Below are 12,739 nucleotides of genomic sequence, written 5' to 3'. Positions count from 1 at the left end.
CATTGCAAAGGACTTATTTAACATTTCCTTGGGTGTAAATAAATGCAGACACAAACAAGCTGCCTTGCTTTTGCAGAATAATCGATAGCACAAATATGAGATTGAGAACAGCAACTGAGGCAGAAATTCTGCAGAAAAAGCCCAAGTTGAACCAGAGTCATCAGTGTAAAGTATACTGAATTCACTCATGGACACTTTCAAAGAGAAGCACAGATGAAGAGGTATGTCAGACCTCTCTGTGTTGGTGGGGTTTCAGCTGGAACATGAAATTTAGGCCTGGATCCCAGATCCAAGAGAGATGGTGGCAAATAAGAGTCCTTTGAGAAGAGAAGTACGACTGGTCCAAGACCTAGAAAGCATGACCTGTAAAGGTGAAAGATGTTCCATCCAGAGGTGTGAAGGCTTGGGAAAGACTTCTTTCTAGTAGGTAAAATACTGGGGGAAAAAAGGAATGTAATTAGCCATTTTTCATGCCAACATGGAAAAGAGAAGAAGACAAACTGCAGCAAGATCCAGATTACACATGAGGATCAGGTGTCTAATGCTGTGAACTAGTGCTACAGGGTAGTGAAGTACTGAAACAGATTGCTGAAGGGAAGCTGTGATATCTCCATCACTGAAAGCTCTTAAAGACAGAAAATTAGCTAGAAAGTTATAAAATACTCATCTGAGGTAGAATGTGTCTTGCCCTAGGGTAGGGAGAGGGATTGGATCATCTCACGATGCTAATTCCAGACTTAATTTTTCTGATAATCATGTTCAAATTAAAGAAACTAATTCACAGTGAAGCTGATTGATATGTCCAATGCCATATATTAGACCAGTAGCAAGAGAGTATTAAGACCACCAGTGACTGGTATATGCACACCAGTGACATTTGCTTCAATACTAGCTGCAAAAAAATTTGAGAAGCAAATGGGGAGAAGGGTAATTTACTGCGATTTCCCTTCCTTAGTGTCCAAAAATATTACCAAAATAGCCTAATCAAAAGGCTGTAATATGTATATCTATATTATTTCCATAAGTAGAAAAAATTCTCAATTAAAATTGAATTATTTTTTCTTCTTTAAGTTTGGGGGTGAATTAATGTTAAGCATTAAAATTATCATACTTTTCATTAAGTAATACAGGCATTTTGTTAAAAATAAGAGAAATACAGTATTTAGACTTGTCAGAACATTTTCCCTGAGAAAATGCAATGAAAGGCAAATGTTTTTCAGCTCGTTCTGTACCTACCTTCTCTTCAGAAAGAAAATAAAATGTTATAAGTAAATTACTTCCCCACTTTGAGATTTTTGAGTCCCAATTTCATAATCAATTGAAGACATTTGTGTTGCTTCTTGTGGAAGGTAGCAACAATAATTTGGGGTGCCTCAGATATGCAGAGAGCTGTAGTGTCAATTGTCTTGATGACTTTTTGGCCAAGGAACAGCAACACTGGTGATTAGCAAGTTTGTTCGGTTAGCCTGAGGTTTGTCTCTAATACTTTCTCAAGCAGGTTCCTGTGCTGCTTTTCTCTAACAACACAACTCCTGAACTGCATGTGCAGAGCCATGTTTTGGGGAATGGGCCTGAACACCTCATTGCCCCAGCTCATCCTGCTGAACTCCTTTCTTATATAACAATAGCACCTTCACATAGTACAGTGTACTTCAAATGCTGCTTGGCAGATCCCACCTTGAACCATGTGCTCACTGCCTGTCATTCCACTTCGAGAGTCACACATTACAAAATTAGCTCCTTCTCCACCTGAAATTGCAAGATCTGTTTATCCTTCTCTCATAGGGCCAAAGTCTTTGCTGGCAGAATTTGGTGGGACTCACTGCTCTTCACTGATGCTGCCAGTTGTTCTGCATGTTCCTGTTACATTGACAGATTTTATTTATATATTTATGCAGCTGGTATAATATGCAGAAAACTTCAGGGCTGTTTCCCAGGACTGTGTAACCAGGACAGAAAAATAGTTGTTTTAGAGCGTGGACAGAGTCCACCCAGATTCTTCCATCGGATCACGAGCAATGGTCTATAGTCAACTGCCAGTGGCATAAAGAGGAATTAGGTAAAACTGAGTCGTTGAACTGACAGCCCCCTTTCAAAGGGTGGAGTGTACACATGTTCATCCAAACACAACATATATGCTTCACTACAAATGGGACTTGTGCAGGTTAAACTTTGCTTCTGTGTCCCTTCTGGGCCACATTCTTACCTCATGTAAGTTGATGCATTCACGTTATCCTCCCAAAGCCCTGTTGAGCTGAAATCTCACCTCCCTGTCCCCCAAGCTAAGGATCTGGAGCTTTCCATCCAGAGACAAAAAATTCCACATTTTTAATACTGCTTTGTTGCTACCATCACCAAATAAGTCTGTTCATCACATGGTCTGCCTTGTATTTTTGTCAAAACAGAAATACATCAATTACTCTCATTTCTCTCAAAGGTCCTGTACATACAGTTCTTGCTGTGAAGAAGGGAATATCATTTGTCTGAACTTCACTTGAGTGCTTCAGTTGCATTAATGGAAAAATATGGGAGCCCCCCCAATGGTAAAAATAATACCTTTAATTTCCCATAGATGATAATCAGAGTCTGCAGCCTAGCAGACAAAGTGCCTACTTCAGCTTTTAAAGGTGCAGCTGTGAATTCAGAACTGTATTTACAGTACCTTTTCTGTTCACTTTGTTCTACTCGTGCAGTTTTAACTCAATTAATACCCACTGATTAGGCAGAACCATAAAAATCATAACAGCTACCATCTCCAATGTGTCAAATTCAGACATGCAGTAGGGTGTGCAAGTGCTGTAGGAGGAAGGGCACATGAAAGGATGAGAACTTGGGGCTTGTGTTAAAGAATAAAAATCATGGTATCAATACACTGATTTTCACCAGAGGTCAAGCATACCTGATCACATTCAGCTGACATAATGAAAGCCTCACCTTCAAAGAAAAGCTTTATTCCTCATGGGAACAGTTTTAAATGTCCAACACTGAACTTTTATCAGCTGTGAGGACAGGAATGTAAAGAAACACTTCATTAGATTCATTCAGATCTACTTCTTAATAGTACTGGCTGTCTCCCCCCATAAGTTTCAACTGTAAAACCACACACTTATCAAAAAAATATAGTCCTCGAAATGGGGAGAAAAAGGAAGAAAGATCAGTCTGACAAATTTTGCCTTGGCAAAATGAAAAAAATAAAGTGTTTCGCAGCAACCAGAATGCACGGTTTCACTCCAAGCTAGTCCTTGTTATACAGTATTAGATTTTTGTTTCTGCTACTCTTTAGATTTACATTTAAATTTCAAAATAATCAATGCAATGGGGAAAATTAAAGCTTATTTTGCTTCTAAATGTTAGGAATAAAAAAAAAATCTTGAGTTTCCCTGCATCACTGTTTTTGGTTTAAAATTTAGTTTTCAGCCAAAACACAATTTACCAATGATGACAGTCACAGAGTCAGTAGTAAGAGTAAAAGAAGTAAACATATAGCAGAGCTGTAAAACCAGCAATGGGATCTACTCCTTTCTTTTGCTACATTTGTGGAACTGAGTGTGAAACACTCACAGAGCTTTCTCAAAACCCTTCCTCTGGTGTTCATAATTGCACCTGAAAGGCACACGGAGATCCCTGTGATGCCAACACATCATTTCCTCATTTGGGAATAAAGCAGCTGTCTTCTTTCATCATCCAAAATAAAGCAGAGGAAGGGATGTTGACAGTGGGGAACTCTCCAGAACTGCAGGTACCTGTAGTAAAGGGTGCAGCAGAAGATCATGGTGGTGGCTTGCCCAGAGTCCCACGGACCTGCAGTGCTGCAGCTCAGCCTTTCCTGCTGATTGCTCCTTCCTGGCAGATGTCAGTCCATAACACCTTGGAGCATGGTACATAACACAGCCTGTGGTCAGGTGATCACCCACCACATTTATGGGTCTCCTTATTTCTGACCACAAGGACCAAGGTGAGCCAGGACCAAGCCTCACATCACGCAGCAGATCTTCCTCACTGGTTTTACTTTTCAGTTAGTTATAGTTACTACTACAAGCTACAGCTGTAGCTCAGAAATCCTGCAGTGCTTTGTCTTGTGCAATGCAGGAAAAGAAAAGGTAGTTTTCTAGAGTAACCCAAGAGTAATACATGCTCTGGAAATTCCTCCTGCCAAAATAAAAAGCTCATCTAAAGCACACAAGGGTTAAAGGATTTCTTTACCCAGCACAGAAGTTCACAGTTCAGAAAGCATGCTCTGAGAGACAGACCTGCCCCCTCAGACATGCAAGGACCTCTCATCAGGAAAGCAGAAGGCAAGATCCACAGTGCAGATCTGAGAGCAGAAAACAGCAGTGGCCCTGTGCAGCAGCTGTTCTCCCTGCTAGTAAATAGGCTCAGCTCACCCTGACTATCTTCAGAGCCAGTTGCCTGATGCAAACACCGTAATGTTTTGCATCAAGGTCTTTCTTCTGTACTGTTCACAGTGCTGGAAAAGGAGTTTCCCAGTTCCCCTCTAGTCTTTTCTATCTGTGCATTAAGCACAGAAGAAAACAAAGTAAAAGATGCTGAGAGAACTTTTGGGAAGCGTACTCCACTTTATAAATTTTCGTTTAAATACTTCCTTTGTCAAGTGACATCTTGGATGGGAAGGTAAGGCTTTCCACCTGTCTAGACATCACCTGTTAATTGTCTGAGATAAAAATTGTCTTCTTTAGACTTCAGAATTAATGTGTCTTTGAGATGAAAACAGTTCATGCCTATATCATACATTAGCAATCATAATTTTACTTTTGTGTTATTCTGGATCTACAAGCCAGAAAAAAAAAATAACATCAATAGAAGAGGGCCCTCCAAGAATAAAAGACATACAAACAGCCTCGAGTTCATGGCCAATTTTAAAACATCATCTTGCATAATCAAGAGTGTAGCCCAGGAACCAAGGAAAGGTAAAACACAGAGGACATTTGCCCTACACACTATTACATTGTAGATAGACTTATTTAAGGCAAATGCTCCTGTAGTCAGTCATGAATTGGAAAATCATATCCAGTCTTGGTTTGACTCTCTGTGAATAGTACACAGCTGTGAGTTTGGTATTTCAATCTTAAACCACATGCAAAAGTTTCAGAAATAATCTGGGCTTCCCTCTTTCAATCTCAAAGATAGATTTCCTCAAAACTGGCATCAGTGTTGACCAAAAAGCAACAGCATAAAAGGAAAATATTTCTGAGGAAGCAATCTGCCAGATCTCTAGCTAACACAAAAAAAATCTTGTGCTGATTTCATCTTCCTCAGATCCAGCACCACATTTGGAAAGTCACTTTTAATAGCACTGCTGTTAAGTAATCAGATAAACATTATGCATGCTGTTGCTTAAAAGCAGTCAAGCATAGCATGAACTTCAGCACTTCAGAGTTTTGTGCTGCATCTACCCTGGACCATCATCTGCTAGCACTGGGTAAACACAGAAAGAGTGCCTGTCCACAGGGAAGACCCTTGACACTGACTGTGCATGGACTTGGGTCCTCTCTGTTGCTGCTCATGGTGCCTGAGGAAAACGTGACCAACTATAAGCACAATGCCAAGCATAAGCAGAACTTCTTGTGAGCAAATTAGCTGTCTCCCCTTCAGAAGTTCAGATCTCTCAAAATCCTTATTTACTAGAATTCAAGCAAAAAACTCAGAAGCAAACAAGTGTATCTGTGTCACTTCTTGGCACTGGAAATGGGAAGACTAACTACAAGTTTTCCTCTCCACCATATTTCTTTCTGTCACTGTTAGGCCAATGATACAATGACCTAAATCAACATGTCCCTGGTTCCACCATTTCTGTCATTCTACAACCATGTCTATCATATTGGGGTCCTCTACTTCTGTCCACGTAATGGCCTTTACCCATTTGGAAGATCTCTATGGCCAGCTGTGTAGATTTGAGATTATTTGCCATTAATGTGAATAATGTCCAGCTTCTAGTGCTTGTCCCAAACCTCATCTTTAAAACCCCACAGAAATAGCAGAAAGCCACCAGGAAGCATCTGTGTTTTTCAAAGACTGTCCTCTATTTTTTCCTAAAGGCTTCCAGCAAACAAACTCTCTGGATCTCCCAAACATGCTAGAAGATTATCATCCATGTTTGTAACGACCCAGTATTCCAGCTAGGGATTTATTTTGTTCTCCCATCTCCCTTCTGTGTTTTTTAAAAAAGCAGCATCACAGCATAGCAGCCACCACTGCTGCAGCAGCTCTGTGCAAGTCACATCAATTCCATTCCCAGGGGTGCAAACCAATTTCTCTTGTTTTTCCGCCCGTCTCTCTGGCTGAACCTCCAGCAGCCTTCAATCCCATTAATCCAAGCACTGCTGGCGATGACGAAGACTGATTTCACCAGCAAACGATCAATTTGTATCTCCCCCCCTTTTTTCTTTTTTCCCCTTTTTTTTTTTTTGGTGCGATGTACAAAATATCATGAAAAAGGCGTTAGTGGTGATAGTTCCACAACAGTGAAATAATAGAGTAATAAGGCAATCCACTTTTGACCTTGCAGGACAGCTAATTCATCTACCCATCTATCTTAATTATTCCCTGGGTTACAAAAGAGAAACTGTACAATTCATTCATTCCACGGTGACAATTCCATTTTCCACCCCCAGTAAAGCACCATCCTTTCTCTGCAGTGATCCTGCCATAGACCACATCCCTTCTCAGCCTACTCACACCAGCCCTCATGCAAACAGTCACTGTAGGCCTGATCCAAAGCCTGTTGAAGCTGATCAAGTCAGGCCCTTGTTGGTCCCCGTGCACTCCAGTCCATGCCCTTCCATACTTGCACCTCATTTCTAAGCAAACAAGGAGTCAGCCACTGTCACAAGCCATGTTAAAAATAGGATTTCTGGCAGAATAGACAGGTGTGCAGACAGGCTAACTTTGCCCTGGAAGAGTGATCTCTTCAGATCTTCTCTCATGTTTCTGGAAAGAAGATATCTTACACAAAGGTACATATTATCTCAGAAATTCTCTCTGCACTGGATGAGAGCAAGTTAGGACCTCAGAATTTAGAGGGCACATTGTGATAAGGGTTCAGAGAAGACATAAGCCAGACAGTGGAGAAGAGTCAAAGAGCATTTTCTGGTGGCACTGTTTAAAAAGTTTTGCTTTGCATCATTTGCTGAATATTAATTTGTCTTGGAAGCAAGTATCTGAGTCTTAAATATCTTACAACCTGATTTTCCTGCTGCTTTCCCTCAGAGGTTGAATACAACTTGCCCATTTTTGAACATGCATATACAAGTAGACTGTTTGCACATGACTCTCCAACCAGCAGGGAGAGTCTGGTGTGAATGAATGTCTCCTACCATGCTCTGAAAAAGCCAAGGTTAGTCTTCAGCTGCAATAGGAAAAGGGGTCTGCTGGCATTTGCAATGCCAAAGTTTGTCATCATCCCTTACAGCCTAACAGTTGCTAGGAAGAAAGTGGAAAACTGGCCACAAAAGGAGGTAAGGAGGATGGTGCTTCAAAGGGAGTAGAGGTAACTGAGACAGATCCCACAGACTCTTGGTTGTTCCTCTTGTGAGTTAAGTTGAAAAAGAGAGCAGGAAAAATCCACATAAGGGACAGCTGTTTCCAGTCAGGTTTGTCCTGCTGAGAGTAGTCTCGACTGCTCACATATCCTTGAAGACTTGCACTTTTCTAGCATCTGACTTCCCTGGTTTTAAGGTCATATTTAGGCTACAGTTCACTTTGTTCCTCTACTTAGCATCTTCATATTCCCTTTGGACTTTGGAGCAAGCCAGACTCCTTTCCTCACCCTCATCTGCTCCCCTTCCCTCACTTTACTTTCTTCTTACTGCTCAAGCCTGTATCTCTGCTTGTCTTTACAATACTCAATTCTCCTTACCTACATCAAATACACCCCTCTCTTCCTTAAAGCCTCTAACCTCAGCACTTTATTTTCTCTTCTGTAACAGGTCTTTTTAGCTTCATTTCTTTTGCTGCCCAGTTTCTCCACCTCTGTTCCATTGGTCTCCAGTTTTGGCTGCCCTACCGCAACAAATCCATTCTCTTTTTCACATCCATCTGCTCACCTCCTAGACTCCTCCACTTGTCCCACATAATCCATCCACACTCTTGATTCACATTAGTAAAGCAACTTCTTACAGCAATTTCACTCTGCTGATACATTGTTTGCTCCCTTCTGTCTTTTCCCACTCGTACCTTCATTTTCCCCTTATTATTGTTTTTTATACTTTTATACTTTTTATACTCCCCAGCCCATCATGTCACCAACCTACTCTGTTCCTTCTCCCCATAAACTTTTACATGAGCAGACAACCTATTTCCATCTCCATCACTGAAGTCTAATCTGAGTTTGCAGTCTCTTAAGAGAAGTAGGCACACCTTCTTACATGACATTTATACTGTGCCTTGTCAATGTGCAGTGCTTTGAATGGCTATTATTAATACATTAGTAATACAAAGATACCACCTTGGGTTCAGATATCCTCGAGACACAGATTGTTCCAATATATCAGCGTAGTATTAGGGCTGCTTTCCCCTTTGTTACCATTTTCCTCTAAGTCTGCCCCAGCAGTTCTGGTCAGAAACAGATGCTGGGCTAGAGTGTAAACTGAGAGGAAAGACAATACCCTACATCTCAGGGAGCAGAACTGGAGTCTAAAGTCATGTGTACCCAGGGGTAGCAGGAAAATCCACCCCAATGACAATAAATACCCAGGAGATTGCATAGATTCCTTCAAATCCCTTAGTGCAGAGGTGCCTACTGACATCAGCTCCTCTGAAGACCCAAAGCCAGTTCATAGGAGTCTGGCACAGAAATGTGGGCAGAATTTAGGCCAGCTGAATACAGCCCTGGATGCCACTGAGCAGTGAAAATAGTGAAGCAGAAGGCAAAGCCTGATCCAGTGGTGCTGCTTCACTGCCACATGTATGCCATTGTGCTTTGTGCCTCGATGTGCATTTCAACAAAACTTGCATAGTATGTCCAGGCTCTTTGGAAGCAGCAAGTGGATGCAGAGACGAGGTCTACAGTGGGTAAGGTTTCAGCAGGACACAGATCACATGTGAGTGAAAGTGCCAGCAGCAAAGCAGGGCAAGCTGATCCACAGGCATAGCTGACAGAGGTTGCTGCAGGCTGGTGCACTGGAAACAGCCTGTACCATAACTACCCCAAGTCCCAGCAGAGAAGCTGTACAGTATCACAGTGCACAGTGACACATAACTGCTTTTTCAGTTAAAACATTGACTACCAACTGAGGAGGATGGATTTCAGTCACTGACTGACACAGGTAAGGTACTCTTAGTTTGCCATCTTCTCTCTGTTAGCATATTTACAGGATAATAACAGTGATGGCCCATGAGCCCTGGCATAATGTGATTTTTTTCAACAACTCAGAATTCATACTGGATAAGTATCATGCTCCCCTCAAGAATTAACCTTTCTGCACCTCCTGCCACGCTGGTACTTGTGGTATGCAGGAACATTTCCCACCCCAGGCATAGTTACTAGTCTCCTTCTTGGCACTGGATATGTAGTATAGCTAGACAGCTGAATTCTTTGATCTTCTTGATGGCTGGTGCACATACAAAGCTTTTGGAGTCATGTACTTCCTTGTTCCCCAGGAGAGCAAAGTTTCTTGCTCAGCTGAAAATTAACTTCTGGAGTTTGTACTTGCTCACTTCCTCTTAAATGGTCTGCAAAGCAGCTCTGAAAGACAAATATTACATTCCCGGGATCCCATGACTGCCTTTTCCCAGGCACTCCTCAAGACAAAAGAAAGAGAAAGGTGAATGAAAGATTAAGAAGAACTGTGGTGCTGACCAAAGAAGTTTCAGAGGAGAGAAAAAGGAAAATGGAATGAGAAGAGAGTGAAGGAGAGAAAAAGGAATGGAGGGAGAGAGGGAGCAGCAATAATAAGGTCATTTGTTACAGGAGCTACTCCTAGTCTGTGTGTATGTAACACAATTTGAGCTAATTGTATTGCCCTCACTTTGGGGACGTTGCTGTCTGTCTCTGAAGCTTTTTCTAATTTCCCCCCTTAATGTACGATTTCAGAATCTTTCATTCTAATGATTTTAATGCAATCAGCAAAACTATGCATGTAATTGTCTTTGGCACAGCACTCGCTGGAGTGGCACTCAGGGACAGCTCCCTGAACCCAGGACTCCGACAGGAGAATGCAAAACAGGCCTGTTTTCAATCACCGCGGCAGAAGGCAGCCGGCAACGTCTGCGAAAGGCTGCCGAAAAAAAACATTTGTCGGAAGACAATGACAAAAAAGGGGGTCTCAGCTCGGTGCTATTCAGAGACAATTTGTAAGCACGGCTGTTGAAGTCGATCCAAAGGCTCCGGAACAGCTGGAGCTTTGCAGTGATTGATAAGTGCGCCCAGGAGAACTTCATTTCTGCCTGAATGAAGACAAAAGCCCCGCGATGCTGGGCGGATGGGTAATGTCACTATCATTAAGTAGTGAGAGTGGATATGCCAGACCTTCAGATGGGGACACAGTCAGGGCTATGAGGAGAGGTCAGGGCACCCTCCCTTCCTTCCCATCACCGCCAGCTCTCTCCCCTCCCTGGCTCCCCCGCTCCTCTCACACACACTTTCTGGACAAACACCCCCTCTGCTAATTGTAATGCCCGCATAATAGAAGTTCCCCCAGCTTGTAAGTACAGATCATAGATCTCTCCTTCTCCTCTTCATGACTGCTCACACTCCTTCCAGAGCTTTAAGAGCTGGTTCAGACTGTAGGTGTTCCAGGCCAACCACATGTACCTGCCTATGCTGTCACTGTTGCTCATGATCTCACACTCAGAATACACCACCCTTGAGAGTCATCTTCCATGCCCACACTTGGGTGACTCCCACCAAAGGCTGTTTACCTCCTTCATCCCTGTATTCCTCACCAGTATCTCCTGAAATCCAAAGCCTGCATTTCTAAAATCAAGTCCAGCTGAAATTTTTTGGGCAACCCTGTGAAAACAGCATCAGCACATGAGAAGAAAGCACATTAAATACAAAGCTGATCACAATGGAATTGAATTGGCATCTACATGCTTTGCACTGAATCTCAAGTGCTTAAGGTTTATCTTGTTTGAGGTGTTTGCTGACAGTCTCTTTTGCTCTGCGGAGTTACCACATCTCACATGCAGCCATCATGAAGAGCATTGGAGACCAGTGAATAAACTTAAACCTCAGCTTTCACTTTGTCCTCTTCTCATGGTGAAGAAAATGCTGGAAAGATACAATGCAAGTTGTTCTGAAACAAGCCCCAATATTAAAGGACCCTTTGCATATCAAATTACTTTTGGTGCTGCCCACAACTACCCAAATTCAGGAGCTGGCTCCTCAGTTTCTACATATTCTGTTGCCAGGATGTTGGACACCTCTGAAACTCTGCAGTACAGCTGGGAATCAGCAGGGCACCACAGAAGTCATCAGTAAACAGCACACAGCAAGGGTGCCATTGCTACAGGAAGGGGAATAAACTGCCTGAAATTTCTCTAAGCCTGGGTCACAAATCCCCCAGGGATTTAACAACCTACTCAAGTACTTGCTTCTTTCCCTTCTAAGTAGTGAACCCAGCTCTTTTCTCCCGCTGTCAATGGCCAGCCTAGGCAATGCCAGAGACAAGAAAAAGACCTCTTCCAAAAACCCTGCAGTCTTTCCTTTAGCAAGAAATATTAGCCCGTCACCTTCTGCAGTGGTTTAGGAAGGAAGGAATGTGAAGGCAAAAGAAACAACTGGAGAAAAAATGGTTCAGATGGGCAGACAGCCCATCACTGTTATACTTCTTGCTGATATTTTAGGCCACCCCTCTCACGTGTAATGCAGCTAACTGCTATTTAGATGACACAACCTAAGAACACTCAGAGCTACAGCTCAGTGGGGATCCCGGTACAGGATACTCTCCCCAGCCACAGCTGAGTGACTAATCACCAAGGGAGATGAACCTGAAGAAAGATGAGAAGCTTAGAGTCAGGAGCTCTGGGACTGTTTCCAAACTCTATTACTGACCTGGACCAAATCACAGCCACTCTGCTGTATCTTTTCCCCTCCACTTTTCTGCTCAAGAACTCTGCAGTACAGGATCTGGGCTGCTGTTTAGCTGGACAGTAACTACAGCAACAACATCCCACCCTGAACTGAAACTATAATTTGACTCAGCAATAACATTTCTAAATATCCCTATCTACCAGCGCCCAGCATATTCCTGCCTTGTTGCCACCATGTCAGAAACCATAAACCAGAGTTACTCAGGGAAAGCAAAAACACCAGCTCTCAGATTATCACTTCCCCTCTGCAGTGCAGCTCAGATCCATTTGAACCTTTTATGAGCACCACCACCATCACTCCCTTGATTCCTATATCCTTCACAGGTATTGTACTGCCCTAAGGGAGGGAGTTGAGACACCTAGAGATGCCCTTTGCTGGAGGTGATCTCTAGTTGCTCAGTTTAGACCCCAGGAGGCATAAACCATCCTCCTACCCATTCAATGATAGCTGTGTCAGCAATCCCATGCCATCTCAGACTGTGGGTTCTTTGGGCAAGGGAAAGCTTTGTACAAAGCCTACCACGTGCCCAGGCCTCCATACCCCCACAAGAAGCAGCAGCCATTACAGGTCCAACACACTCACAGAGATGCCAGACATCCCTCTGGGCCCTCTGTGGGTGGTGGAAGCAAAGTCAGCTGACATTATTCTCAGTCTCCCTCTACTTCCCAAATTCTAGAAATTTCTCTC

General features: G+C 42.8%; 1 long non-coding RNA gene across 4 annotated transcripts in view; it reads right to left on the bottom strand.

Annotated features, from left to right (window-relative positions):
• LOC135306516 (uncharacterized) overlaps positions 1–12,739 on the bottom strand; it is a 66,070-nt gene that overhangs the window by 27,678 nt on the left and 25,653 nt on the right. Inside the window, exons 3-4 of one of the 4 annotated variants that reach the window (XR_010367309.1) lie at positions 10,879–10,969; positions 4,859–9,703 (exon numbers count right to left, since the gene is read on the bottom strand). This is a non-coding gene — a long non-coding RNA (uncharacterized LOC135306516). Of the gene's footprint in view, positions 1–4,858; positions 9,704–10,184; positions 10,236–10,281; positions 10,432–10,878; positions 10,970–12,739 lie in introns of those variants that run through there. The other 3 variants (XR_010367312.1, XR_010367313.1, XR_010367311.1) reach the window with 3 other exon arrangements.

This window comes from Passer domesticus, chromosome 8 (genome assembly GCF_036417665.1).
Source record: "Passer domesticus isolate bPasDom1 chromosome 8, bPasDom1.hap1, whole genome shotgun sequence".
Classification (NCBI taxonomy): Eukaryota; Metazoa; Chordata; class Aves; order Passeriformes; family Passeridae; genus Passer; species Passer domesticus.
Note: the sequence above shows the minus strand (reverse complement) of the source record. Positions and strands in the feature narration are given on the sequence as shown.